This window comes from Heterodontus francisci, chromosome 32, assembly GCF_036365525.1.
Source record: "Heterodontus francisci isolate sHetFra1 chromosome 32, sHetFra1.hap1, whole genome shotgun sequence".
Lineage (NCBI taxonomy): Eukaryota > Metazoa > Chordata > Chondrichthyes > Heterodontiformes > Heterodontidae > Heterodontus > Heterodontus francisci.
This window is the reverse complement of record NC_090402.1, coordinates 12499013-12511312: the sequence shown is the minus strand read 5'-3', so window position 1 is coordinate 12511312 and position 12300 is coordinate 12499013.

Sequence of the window (12300 nt, the reverse complement as noted above, 5' to 3'; positions counted from 1 at the left end):
TTCACTTTCAGAGGCAGGATCTAGCTCTCAATACCGTGTACAAGTGCTAACTGGACGCTAGCTTGAGGTACTGCTTTGGTACCAAAATCAAACCTCATACCTTACCCCTATGTGACTTTATGAAAGCTGTTATATCATCGAATCATACAGCACAAAAAGAGGCCGTTTGGCCTTTTGAAACTGGTTTTTATTTTATATTGTACCTCCTCTCCTGCTTGTCCCCTTTCCTGCCTCCCTGCAACACAAACCTTAAGCAGGGGTCTGACTTGCTCCCAAAGCCTCCCCCTCGCACACCGCCCCTCCTCCCCCCCCCCCCCCCTGCTGTTGTACAACCAACTCCACTCAACACCTTCTGGCAATGACAAGATTGAGATTGGAAACTCACCGCATGTGGAATCATGAGTGTAAACCCAGGCACTGCTACTCCAGCACACAGTTCATCCCCACCGTATATAAGAACGACATTGTTATTGACCTGTCTATATTGTAATTCAGAATTAAGAAGGGACAATTTAGTACCAACTGGGATTTAGGCTGAGCTAAAAGATCTTACTCTATATATTGCCTGATCACGATGTTCCCAGAAATTAGGTATTGCTTAAGAGCTAAGGCCAAATTGCATACGTCATTCCAAACATACACAACATGGCAGATGTGTTTGGGGGGTTGATTTAAACTTCTTATTTTCTAATTTACTACTTTGACAAAGGAATTACCCATGACATGTACTCCCAAGAGTTTTGGGCGGAATGAACAATCCAGGAGCAACTTGTGCTCAAAATTGCGCTAGTTTTCAGAAGTTTTGTTTTTGCTCAAGTTTCCATTCAAACTCATTTACATATAGCCAAACATAATATCTTCTACCAACTAACGCAATTGGGCGGCAATTTTAGAACATAATTTTTGAAAAATTGCATTAAAAAATTCCTTGATAAATTTACGAGTGGTGACCTGATGTAATTTTTATTAATGTGGCTGAAAATGAATATCACAAAGAATAGTATTTTTAATCAGTGTGTTTAGTCCACTGCCCGTTAATAACCCAATTTAAAATGACTAAAAGTGGCTTTAAAAATACTGACCCATTTACTAGTTACATTAAAGTTCCTAAATGGTGCCTATTGGTGTTCTTGTGCCCAAAGGAGAAAAAAATGCTTAATTTTAAGCGCTTCCTGCAAGGTCCGCAAACGAGCACAATGGGCGAAAACACACGATTTTTAAAAAAATCAGCATGTAAGATCGTGGAAACTCAATTCGTGCTGAAGGCAGTTTACGCTTGAGGTTCTTTGATCTTTTGCGCTGGTTTGGCCGATTTCAGGCGAACTGCACTGAAAAAACCAGCACAACCCAGTAGAAATTCTTGGTCAGAGCATAATTAACACAAATAACCAGCAGAAACATAGAGATCGGAACTGTTCCCTCAACTCGATAATAATACCCAGTATTTGTCTATTATTATTTTTCTGAGTGGTCGGTGGGTTGACTGGTGCCCATGGAGGCATATGGGGCGTGTGAAAGACTGCAGTGCATGAGGCATGTGTGGCTGCCAATGGTCAGTGGAGGCAGTGGGATGGTGTTGGAGGGGGGGGGGGGGGGGGGTGGAGAAAAAGAACAGTGGAAGGTAAGGGGATCCCAACAAGATTAGGTATCGCTTAAGAGCTAAGGCCAAATTGCATATGTCATTCCAAACATACACAACATGGCAGATGTGTTTGGGGGGTTTGGGGAACAGCATGGAAGGGGCAATGGTGTGGGATGGGGTTGGCATGGGTTGGGGATGGCATGGTGGGAGGGGGGGGGAATGCCATCGCAGGGTGGTATGGAAAGGATGGACAGGCAGGATTGCAGTGGGACGGACCCAGGAAGGTACTCCCACCACCCCATCCCCATGTTAAAGGGTGAAGCTGAGATTGTGTTCTACTTTGAGAGTCAGCGCTGCCTTGTGTTTAGTTCAGGCATACCCAATCCTATTGAATTTTAATTAGATAATTTTCAAAATGTCAGCCGAGGAATTGCAGGGCAGGGGTGGATAGTCAAGGTCAATATGGAAAAGTGTTAGGATGGGGATGGAATGGGATAGGGATGGCATGGGAGGAGAGGATGCAATGATTGGTTAAATATACTAAGTTGACCCCGCAAATGATCTCTGCTAGTATACAGTAATTTACAAGTTACTGCCCAAGAGCTGCAGCCTCCAGGTATTGAGAAGTACATGTGTGTTTCAGTTTGATCCAGTGATTCTGAAGGGCAGTGCCTCCTATTCCATTATATGTTACAACCAAGGTGGGAAGAGTGCACTGTCTTTTCTAGTCCCACTTCTCCGCAGGTTGCAACGTATATTTTAAAAATGTTTACCCCGTTACCGATTCGGTCAAACATATCTTTATCATACTCATTATCCCAGAATAAAATGCACTAACCATGTTTCTTTAATAAACAGCAAAATTATCAGTTTATTATCAAACAAGACTTATCCAGTAATGAAGCAAAGCATTAACACAGATTGAAATATGAAAGTTCCCTTTCTAAATTCACCCCCCCCCTCCTCCCCCCCCCAAACACACACACACACACATACATACAAACACACACACTGCAAAAATACAGAAATTCTCTCTGCAGAGGTCTGTTGCAAAAAAGACAACAAAAAAAACATTGGCCAAATACTTGCCAATTCTTCAAGAAAAAAAAGAAGATATGGAAGGAAGTTGATTGTTCCTTTTGGTCTGGTGTCCAGGTATATGGAGATGAGTCACTGGGAACTTCTGTTAAGCGATTCTTTTCAGGCAGTGTTGAGAATTAATCTGGGAAGTTTTTCCAGCTTCTCAGGAGAGATGCAGCACCAGGGATTTTAGTTCACCCACACTGGATCTTTGCAGGTTTCTTCAAAGAGATAAAGAGGTGAGCTGGATGGTTTTTCCTTGGCAAATTAATCTCCAACTGTATTCAAAAATAGTTCACACCCAAACTGAATTGAAAACAATATCTTCCCCAAACAGAAAGTCAACCTTCTGACCTCCATAAATCTTGGCATGTGACTGCTCTGTAAAAATCTCCAGGTCACCAAGGTTGCTGTTGTTTATTGAGCTTAAAGCACATGATTTCCAGCACAGATTGTTTTCAAACAACGTCTCAAGTGTCCTTTCAGTGAATTTGGTAAAAAAAACACATCCATGGAATCTTTTCAGTTTTAACACAAGTCCTCAAAAAATAAAATATTAATAAATGGAAGCACTTTCGTAACATAACAATCATGAGTAACCATGCGGAGAACCAGCTTCCTCGATTCAGTGGTACCACTCTCACCTCTCAGTCAGAAAGTAGTGGGTATAAGTCCCACTTCGGAGATTTGAGCATAGAACCTAGGCTGACACTTTGGTGCAGTAACGAGGGAGTGCTTCACTATCAGATGAGACAGTAAACCAAGGCTGCATCTGCCCACTCAGGTGAAGATAAAAGTTTCCATAGCACCACTCAAAGAAGAGCAAGGGTTTTGTTGGGGGGTGGGGGGGGGGGTCCCAGTTTCCTGGCAATATTTATCCCCCTCCCCCAACCAACATCGCTGAAAAAACAAATGATCTGGTCATTATCTCATTGCATATTTGCTGTGTACAAGTTGGTTTCTGCATTTCCCTACATTGTAAGAGTCACCACACTTTAAAAGTACTTAATTCGCTGTGAAACACTTTGGGACATCCTCAGGTCGCAAAAGGCACGACAGAAATGCAAGTTTCGTTATTCCATAATGAAAGGGACATCCACCTCGAATTGAAATGTGATTGGTTGCAAAGCCGTTATAGAAAGCTTTCATGGGGGCGGGGGGAGTGGGTGGGTGGGAGAGTGGGTTAAAGCAGGGCCTGGCATAGGGCTGGTATCAAAACCCCCTCGGCATTCAAAGTAAGTCAGAACTACACCCTACATTATTCTGCCATTAACACTCTCTCTGGACAAATACTTTGTCTTTTGCAATGGCTATTACTACTCCCTTTGCCTTTTATTCCATGACATCTTTGTCATTTAATCTCTCCTGCTCTCCAGCCTATCACAGACCTTCCATTTTGTTCTTCTTCCCCCCCACCCCCAACTTTTACTTGCTCAAAACCTATTACATTTATAACCTTTGCCAGTTCTGATGAAAGGTCATAGCCCTGAAACGTTAACTCCATTTCTCTCTCCACGGACCTGCTGAATATTTCAAGCACTTGCTGTTTGTTTTTCAGCACTAGACCCTCTCTGATTCTATCCAGCGAGCCCTACCTATTGGATAGTGTGTGTTTTGGCTATAGGCAAGGATAGGAGCAGGCGAGGCTGAAACCTCCTTAGTCGAATAGCCTTGCACTGGTTGGGTTGATGCATGAAGAATGCCGCTTGAATGGGGCACCGAGGGGGAGATGGAGCCTCTGGAATATCAGCAAGCGACAGCCCGCACTTGGGGAGAAAAGGAAAGAGAGACTGGCACACGGTGTGCATTTTGATCTGTTTTGAGCATCAATGCCTCCCATTCATTAGTAAATGTGCAGCAAGGCGAGAAAGGAATCTGCCCCCATTCAAAATAGGGACTACTGGCTTTAAAGCAGTTCCACAATGTGATCATACATCACCCAAGGAGAGAGGGCCAACCTAATCACCTGGATTTCTTATGCTAATAAATGGAGAAATCTGCTTCACACTAATAAAGAGCAGATTAAATATCACATAACGTCCATTAGGACAGAGTGAAGTGCCTTTCCATTGCTCTGTTGGTGTGTTCTCAAAGGGACAGCAGAGTGATAGATGAATGCAGGAGCCTCAATTGTACTAAACCAGTTGCCATGGAAACACTGCTCAGCCATAACTCGTGCTGCAGCACTTGCTTTGAACATCTTTGTCGCACCGTTCTAATCTCAGTACACAAAGTGGACTGCAATTGCAATTTGCCAGGGTGGCAAAACGGGCAAGAGTGGACTCACTAGCAGTTATACCCCCCGTCCGATTATCATTTCTATTGAAGTCAATTGACGAGTCAATCCACTAACTCCCGTTCTGTGCCCCTGCCAAAACTGAATTTCACCCTCAATCTCCCTATAATTATAAAGAGGGTTCCCCAGTCTCTGAACTGAAGGAAATCAGTATTAGTAAAGAAATGGTGTTGGGGAAATTGATGGGATTGAAGGCAGATAAATCCCCAGGGCCTGATGGTCTGCATCCCAGAGTACTTGAGGAAGTGGCCCTAGAAATAGTGGATGCATTGGTGGTCATCTTCCAAGATTCTATAGACTCTGGAACAGTTCCAACAGATTGGAGGGTAGCTAATGTAACCCCACTATTTAAACAGGGAGGTAGAGAGGGAATTATAGACCAGTCAGCTTGACGTCAGTAGTGGGGAAAATTCGAGAGTCCATTATCAAAGATTTTATAGCAGAGCATTTAGAGAAGTGGTAGAATTGGGCAGAGTCAGCATGGATTTACAAAAGATTTACAAAAATCATGCTTGACAAATCTACTAGAATTCTTCGAGGATGTAACTAGTAGAGTTGTTGAGGGGGAGCCAGTGGATGTGGTTTATTTGGACTTTCAGAAGGCTTTCGACAAAGTCCCACATAAGAGATTAGCATGTATAATTAAAGTGCATGCGATTGAGGGTAGTGTATTGCGATGGATAGAAAGTTGGTTGGCAGACAGGAAACTAAGGGTTGGGATAAATGGGTCTTTTTCCGAATGGCAGGCAGTGACTAGTGGGGTACCACAGGGATCAGTGCTAGGACCCCAGCTATTCACAATATACATTAATGATTTAGATGAGGGAACCAAATGTAATATTTCCAAATTTGCAGATGACACAAAACGGGGCAGGAGGGTGAGTTGTGAGGAGGATGCAGAGAGGCTTCAGGGTGATTTGGACAAGTTGAGTGAGTCGGTTAATACATGGCAGATGCAGTATAATGTGGATATATGTGAGGTTATACACTTTGGTAGCAAAAGCAGGAAGGTAGATTATTATCTGAACGGCTATAAACTGAGAGGGGAATATGCAGCGAGACCTGGGTGTTCTCGTACACCAGTCGCTGAAGGTAAGCATGCTGGTGCAACAGGCGGTAAAAAAGGCAAATGTTATGTTGGCCTTCATAGCGAGAGGATTCGAGTACAGGAGCAGGGATATCTTGCTGCAATTATACAGGGCCTTGGTGAGACCACACCTAGAATATTGTGTGCAGTTTTGGTCTCCTTATCTGAGGAAGGATGTTCTTGCTATAGAGGGAGTGCAGCGAAGGTTTACCAGACTGATTCCTGGGATGGCGGGACTGATGTATGAGGAGAGATTGAGTCGGTTAGGATTATATTCGCTGGAGTTCAGAAGAGTGAGGGGGGATCTCATAGAAACCTACAAAATTCTAACAGGACTTGACAGGGTAGATGCAGGAAGGATGTTCCCGATGGTGGGGGAGTCCAAACCAGGGGTCATAGTCTAAGGATATGGGGTAAACCTTTCAGGACTGAGATGAGGAGAAATTTCTTCACCCAGAGAGTGATGAGCCTGTGGAATTCGCTACCACAGAAAGCAGTTGAGGCCAAAACATTGTATGTTTTCAAGAAGGAGTTAGATGTAGCTCTTGGGTCTAAAGGGATCAAAGGGTATGGGGCGAAAGCGGGAACAGGTTACTGAGTTGGATGATCAGCCATGATCATAATGAATGGTGGAGTAGGCTCGAAGGGCCGAATGGCCTACACCTGCTCCTATTTTCTATGTTTCTATAATATCAAGAGGGTTCCCCAGTCTCTATAATATAGACGGAATATATAACATAAGGAAGGAAATCTGCTGTCCTTACCTGGTCTGGCCTACATGTGACTCCAGACTCTTAACTGCCCTCTGAAATGGCCTAGCAAGTCACTCAGTTGTCAACGGCAATTAGGGATGGGCAACAAATGCTGTTCTTACCAGTGACACACACATCCCTTGAGAAAATAGAGAAAACAAAGAAAAAACACACACACACACACACACACACACACACACACACACAGTCCCACATACACTCATAAGATGCATACACACAGGCAAAGACAACAAGCAGGAGTAGGAAACTTTGCCAATTCATCCTCTCTCTGGCCCAAGGATAATGAGACAGTCTGCATTGCCCTTACCACCATCCTAGATTGGGATCAGCTAAAACACAGTGACTGTGGATTGAGCCTGTGATCCTCCCAGCCTATCTCTCTCTCTTTGGCCTCCTTGTCTCGAGAGACAATGGGTAAGTGCCTGGAGGTGGTCAGTGGTTTGTGAAGCAGTGCCTGGAGTGGCTATAAAGGCCAATTCTAGAGTGACAGACTCTTCCACAGGTGCTGCAGATAAAATTGGCTGTCGGGGTTCTTACACAGTTGGCTCTCTCCTTGCGCTTCTGTCTTTTTTCCTGTCAACTGCTGTCTCTTCGACTCGCCACACTTTAGCCCTGCCTTTATGGCTGTCCGCCAGCTCTGGCGATCGCTGGCAACTGACTCCCATGACTTGTGATCAATCTCACAGGATTTCATGTCGCGTTTGCAGACGTCTTTAAAGTGGAGACATGGACAACCGGTGGGTCTGATACCAGTGGCGAGCTCGCTGTACAATGTGTCTTTGGGGATCCTGCCATCTTCCATGTGGCTCACATGGCCAAGCCATCTCAAGTGCCGCTGACTCAGTAGTGTGTATAAGCTGGGAATGTTGGCTGCCTCGAGGACTTCTGTGTTGGAGATACGGTCCTGCCACCTGATGCCAAGTATTCTCCGGAGGCAGCGAAGATGGAATGAATTGAGACGTCACTCTTGGCTGACATACGTTGTCCAGGCCTCGCTGCCGTAGAGCAAGGTACTGAGGACACAGGCTTGATACACTCGGACCTTTGTGTTCCGTGTCAGTGCGCCATTTTCCCACACTCTCTTGGGCAGTCTGGACATAGCAGTGGAAGCCTTACCCATGCGCTTGTTGATTTCTGCACCGAGCGACAGGTTACTGGTGATAGTCGAGCCTAGGTAGGTGAACTCTTGAACCACTTCCAGAGCGTGGTCGCCGATATTGATGGATGGAGCATTTCTGACGTCCTGTCCCATGATGTTCATTTTCTTGAGGCTGATGGTTAGGCCAAATTCGTTGCAGGCAGCCGCAAACCTGTCGATGAGACTCTGCAGACACTCTTGAGTGTGAGATGTTAAAGCAGCATCGTCAGCAAAGAGGAGTTCCCTGATGAGGACTTTCCGTACTTTGGTCTTTGCTCTTAGAAGGGCAAGGTTGAACAACCTGCCCCCTGATCTTGTGTGGAGGAAAATTCCTTCTTCTGAAGACTTGAACGCATGTGAGAGCAGCAGGGAGAAGAAAATCCCAAACAGTGTAGGTGCGAGAACACAGCTCTATTTCACGCCACTCAGGATAGGAAAGGGGTCTGATGAGGTGCCGCTATGCTGAATTGTGCCTTTCATATTGTCATGGAATGAGGTGATGATACTTAGTAGCTTTGGTGGACATCTGATCTTTTCTAGTAGTCTGAAGAGACCACGTCTGCTGACGAGGTCAAAGGCTTTGGTGAGATCAATGAAAGCAACGTAGAGGGGCATCTGTTGTTCACGGCATTTCTCCTGTATCTGACGAAGGGAGAACAGCATGTCAATGGTCGATCTCTCTGCACGAATGCCACACTGTGCCTCAGGGTATACGTGCTCGGCCAGCTTCTGGAGCCTGTTTAAAGCGACTCAAGCAAAGACTTTCCCCACTATGCTGAGCAGGGAGATTCCATGGTAGTTGTTGCAGTCACCGCGGTCACCCTTGTTCTTATAAAGGGTGATGATATTGGCATCGCACATGTCCTGTGGTACTGCTCCCTCGTCCCAGCACAGGCAAAGCAGGTCATGGAGTGCTGAGAGTATAGCAGGCTTGGCACTCTTGATTATTTCAGGGGTAATGCCGTCCTTCCCAGGGGCTTTTCCGCTGGCTAGAGAATCAATGGCATCACTGAGTTCCGATTTTGTTGGCTGTATGTCCAGCTCATCCATGACTGCTAGAAGCTGGGCTGCATTGAGGGTGGTCTCAGTGACAACATTCTCCCTGGAGTACAGCTCTAGGTAGTGCTCAACCCAGCGGTCCATTTGCTTGCGTTGGTCAGTGATTGTGTCCCGATTTAGATTTGAGGGGGGCAATCTTCTTGATGGTTGGCCCAAAAGCTCTCTTAATGCCATCATACATTCCTCTGATGTTTCCGGTGTCTGAGGCCAGCTGGATATGACTGCATAGGTGTTGCCAGTAGTCATTTGCGCAGTGCCTGGCTGTTCTTTGTGCAGCACTTCTGGCTGCTTTAAGTGCTACGGATGTTAACTCGCTGGGGGCTTTCTTGTAGTTCAACAGTGCAATGCGCTTAGCGGCTATGACAGGTTCCAGCTCTTCATTATGAGATTGAAACCAGTCTGCATTTCTCTTCACACTTTCTCTTCCCAGCCTATAAGTGCTCAGTATCACACGAGGCAGTGCATCTACCAGCTGAACTACTTCGGAAGCCTTTAACGTACCACCTTTGAATGAAATATATACAGAGGCACTGCAACTTCCTGCAATACTGCAGGATCTCATCTCCTACCTGCCGTAAGGTTCTGCCCTTCCTTCATCTGTGAGCAGTTAAGTGGAGAATGGTGAAGATTACAGTGGAGAAAAAAGAAACCTGTCCTATTTATTATTCATTAACAGGGGCAACGGCAGTGTTTCACGGCAGTTAGCTCTTTGCTGGGTCAGTAGCTGACCCGTTGGCTGGATGTTGAACTCTCTCAATGCTTCTTGCTGCTGGAAGTCACAATAAGAAAAGAAGACTTGCATTTATATAGCACCTTCCACAGCCTCAGGATATCTCAGGATACTGCCGTGAAGTACTTTTTTTTTTGAAGTGTGATACAAACAATGTGAAGGGCACAGAGGGCACAGATTTCTTGAACTGCATTCAAGAGAACTTATTTAGCCAGCATGTATGAAGCCCAACGCGAGGGGGTGCAATTCTGGATTTGGTCTTCGGTAACGAGGTTGGGCAAGTAGCGGGGGGTGGGGGTGGGGGGGGGGGGGTGACCATTTTGGAGATAGTGACCATAATACAGTTAATTTTAGCATAATCATGGAAAAGGACAAAGATAAAACAGAACCAAAGGTCCTAAATTGGGGGAAGACAAATTTTACAAAACTGAGAGGTGATCTTGTGAAAGTGGACCGGATTCAGCTACTTAAAGGAAAATTAATGGCTAGCCATTGGGAGGCATTCAAAAGCAAGATTCTACAGGCGCAGTGTAGGCACGTCCCTACAAAAATAAAAGGTGGCACGGCCAAATCTAGAGCCCCCCCTGTTATCTAGAAGCATACAGGGTAAGTTAAAGCAGAAAAAGAAAGCTTATGATGGTCACAAAAAACTTTATACTTTAGGGGTTCCGAAGAAGGGTCACTGACCCGAAACGTTAATTCTGCTTCTTTTTCCACAGATGCTGCCAGACCTGCTGAGTGGTTCCAGCATTTCTTGTTTTGATTATACTTTAGAAAGCCTGGAGGAGTATAGAAGGTGCAGGAGTGAAGTAAAAAAGGAAATTAGAAAAGCAAAGAGGGGACATAGGGAGGAGAAAATAATTGGCAGGTAAAATCAAGGAAAACCCAAAAATGTTTTATTAGTACATTAAGAGCAAGAGGATAACTCAGGAAAACGCAGGGCCTATCAGAGATGTACAAGGGAACTTATGCGTGGATGCAGAAGATGTGGGCATGGTTCTTAATGAGTTTTTTGTTTCTGTCTTCACAAATGAGAGGGATGATGCAGACATTGTCGTAAAACAGGAGGAGCGTGAAATATTGGATGATATGCTAATGAGAGAGGAAGTACTAGAGGGTCTGACATCCTTGAAAGTGGATAAATCGCCAGGGCCGGATGGATTGCATTCCAGATTGTTAAAGGAAGCCAGGGAGGAAATAGTGGATGCGCTGAGGATCATCTTCAAATCCTCACTGGCTACGGGTAAGGTGCCAGAGGATTGGATGTCTGTGAATATAATACCATTGTTCAAAAGGGATAGGCCAAATAATTACAGTCTGACTCTCTCTTTGCCCGATTACATCTCTCTCTTCCTTTTAAAGCTTTCTGGTAGCTTACTCTCTGACGGTGCTTTAGGCTGGCTTTCCTTAACTTCACTCCTGCTTCCAGCTTAGTAACCACCATTCTCCTGTTAAGTACCTTAGACTATTTTGAACAGTCAACTCGAGCGGGCTGTTTTCCACCAACCCCTATTCTGTGCTACTGAGGTAAAATTTAACTGCTCCTAGCACCACTCTGGCTGAGATTAACTGGGTATGGATAAGGATGAAACATTGTAATTTCCTGGATCTGCATGGGTTATGTGTTTACCCACTAAAGCATCAAGAAATATGATAGCAGTCTTGTAAGAGAACCAGAAATAAATACAATAGTTAATTATCGGTTTGCAGAGAGTCCTCGATGATGAAAATTATGTAGTGCGGCTTTGAAGGTCCAAATAACCTTTTATTTGTTTCAGTTTGAGTCTGAGAATAAGGGCAAACAGGAAGCTGCTGCCATCTACTGGTGGAAATCAGAGAATTGGGCCAGTTTTTATATTAATGGATCTAAGGAGGTCTTGCCACCAGAAATCCTTTTAAAAATCAAAGAAATCCGTTTAAGCTCATCCATACGGTGCCAGGAAGGTCTGAGATTTTAGCCCTGGTTTGCGTTAAGTTCTATGGTTCTAAGATCTCAAGCAGGGGAGAAGTAGGGGGTACTACAATTGGCCTCAGCACCCCTAAGCCTGGGAGGAGAAAATTTCGCCAGGGTTCCAGGGGCTGGTAGTTACATAGCACTTCCATGCTGCACAGTGAAACTATGTGGATAGTGGTTGCGGGCAGGATCATATTCAGCTGTGATGCATGCTCGTGATCATACACCCAATGTGCGGGATCACCCATGAGGAACGACTACTAGGGTGCGGTATCTTAGGGCTGACAGTAGGCCATGGTAATTGTGACTCAGACAGGTCAATGCCTAGAGGGAGAAACATCAAAGTGTAGAATTTTTAATAAATCGAGGAAAAGGGAAGCTGAAATATTTTTGCATTTCATCTTTTTTTTAAATCTCTTTTAGAATTCACCATAAAAAGAACCTAAATTACGGTGCTAATTGCAAAACGAAGATTTACTGAGCCTGGCTGTGTAAGGGAGCTCAAGTAATAATGCACAATAAGAGAGTATGGACCAGTGGCGGCACAGTGGCGCAGTGGTTAGCACCGCAGCCTCACAGCTCCAGGGACCGGGGTTCGATT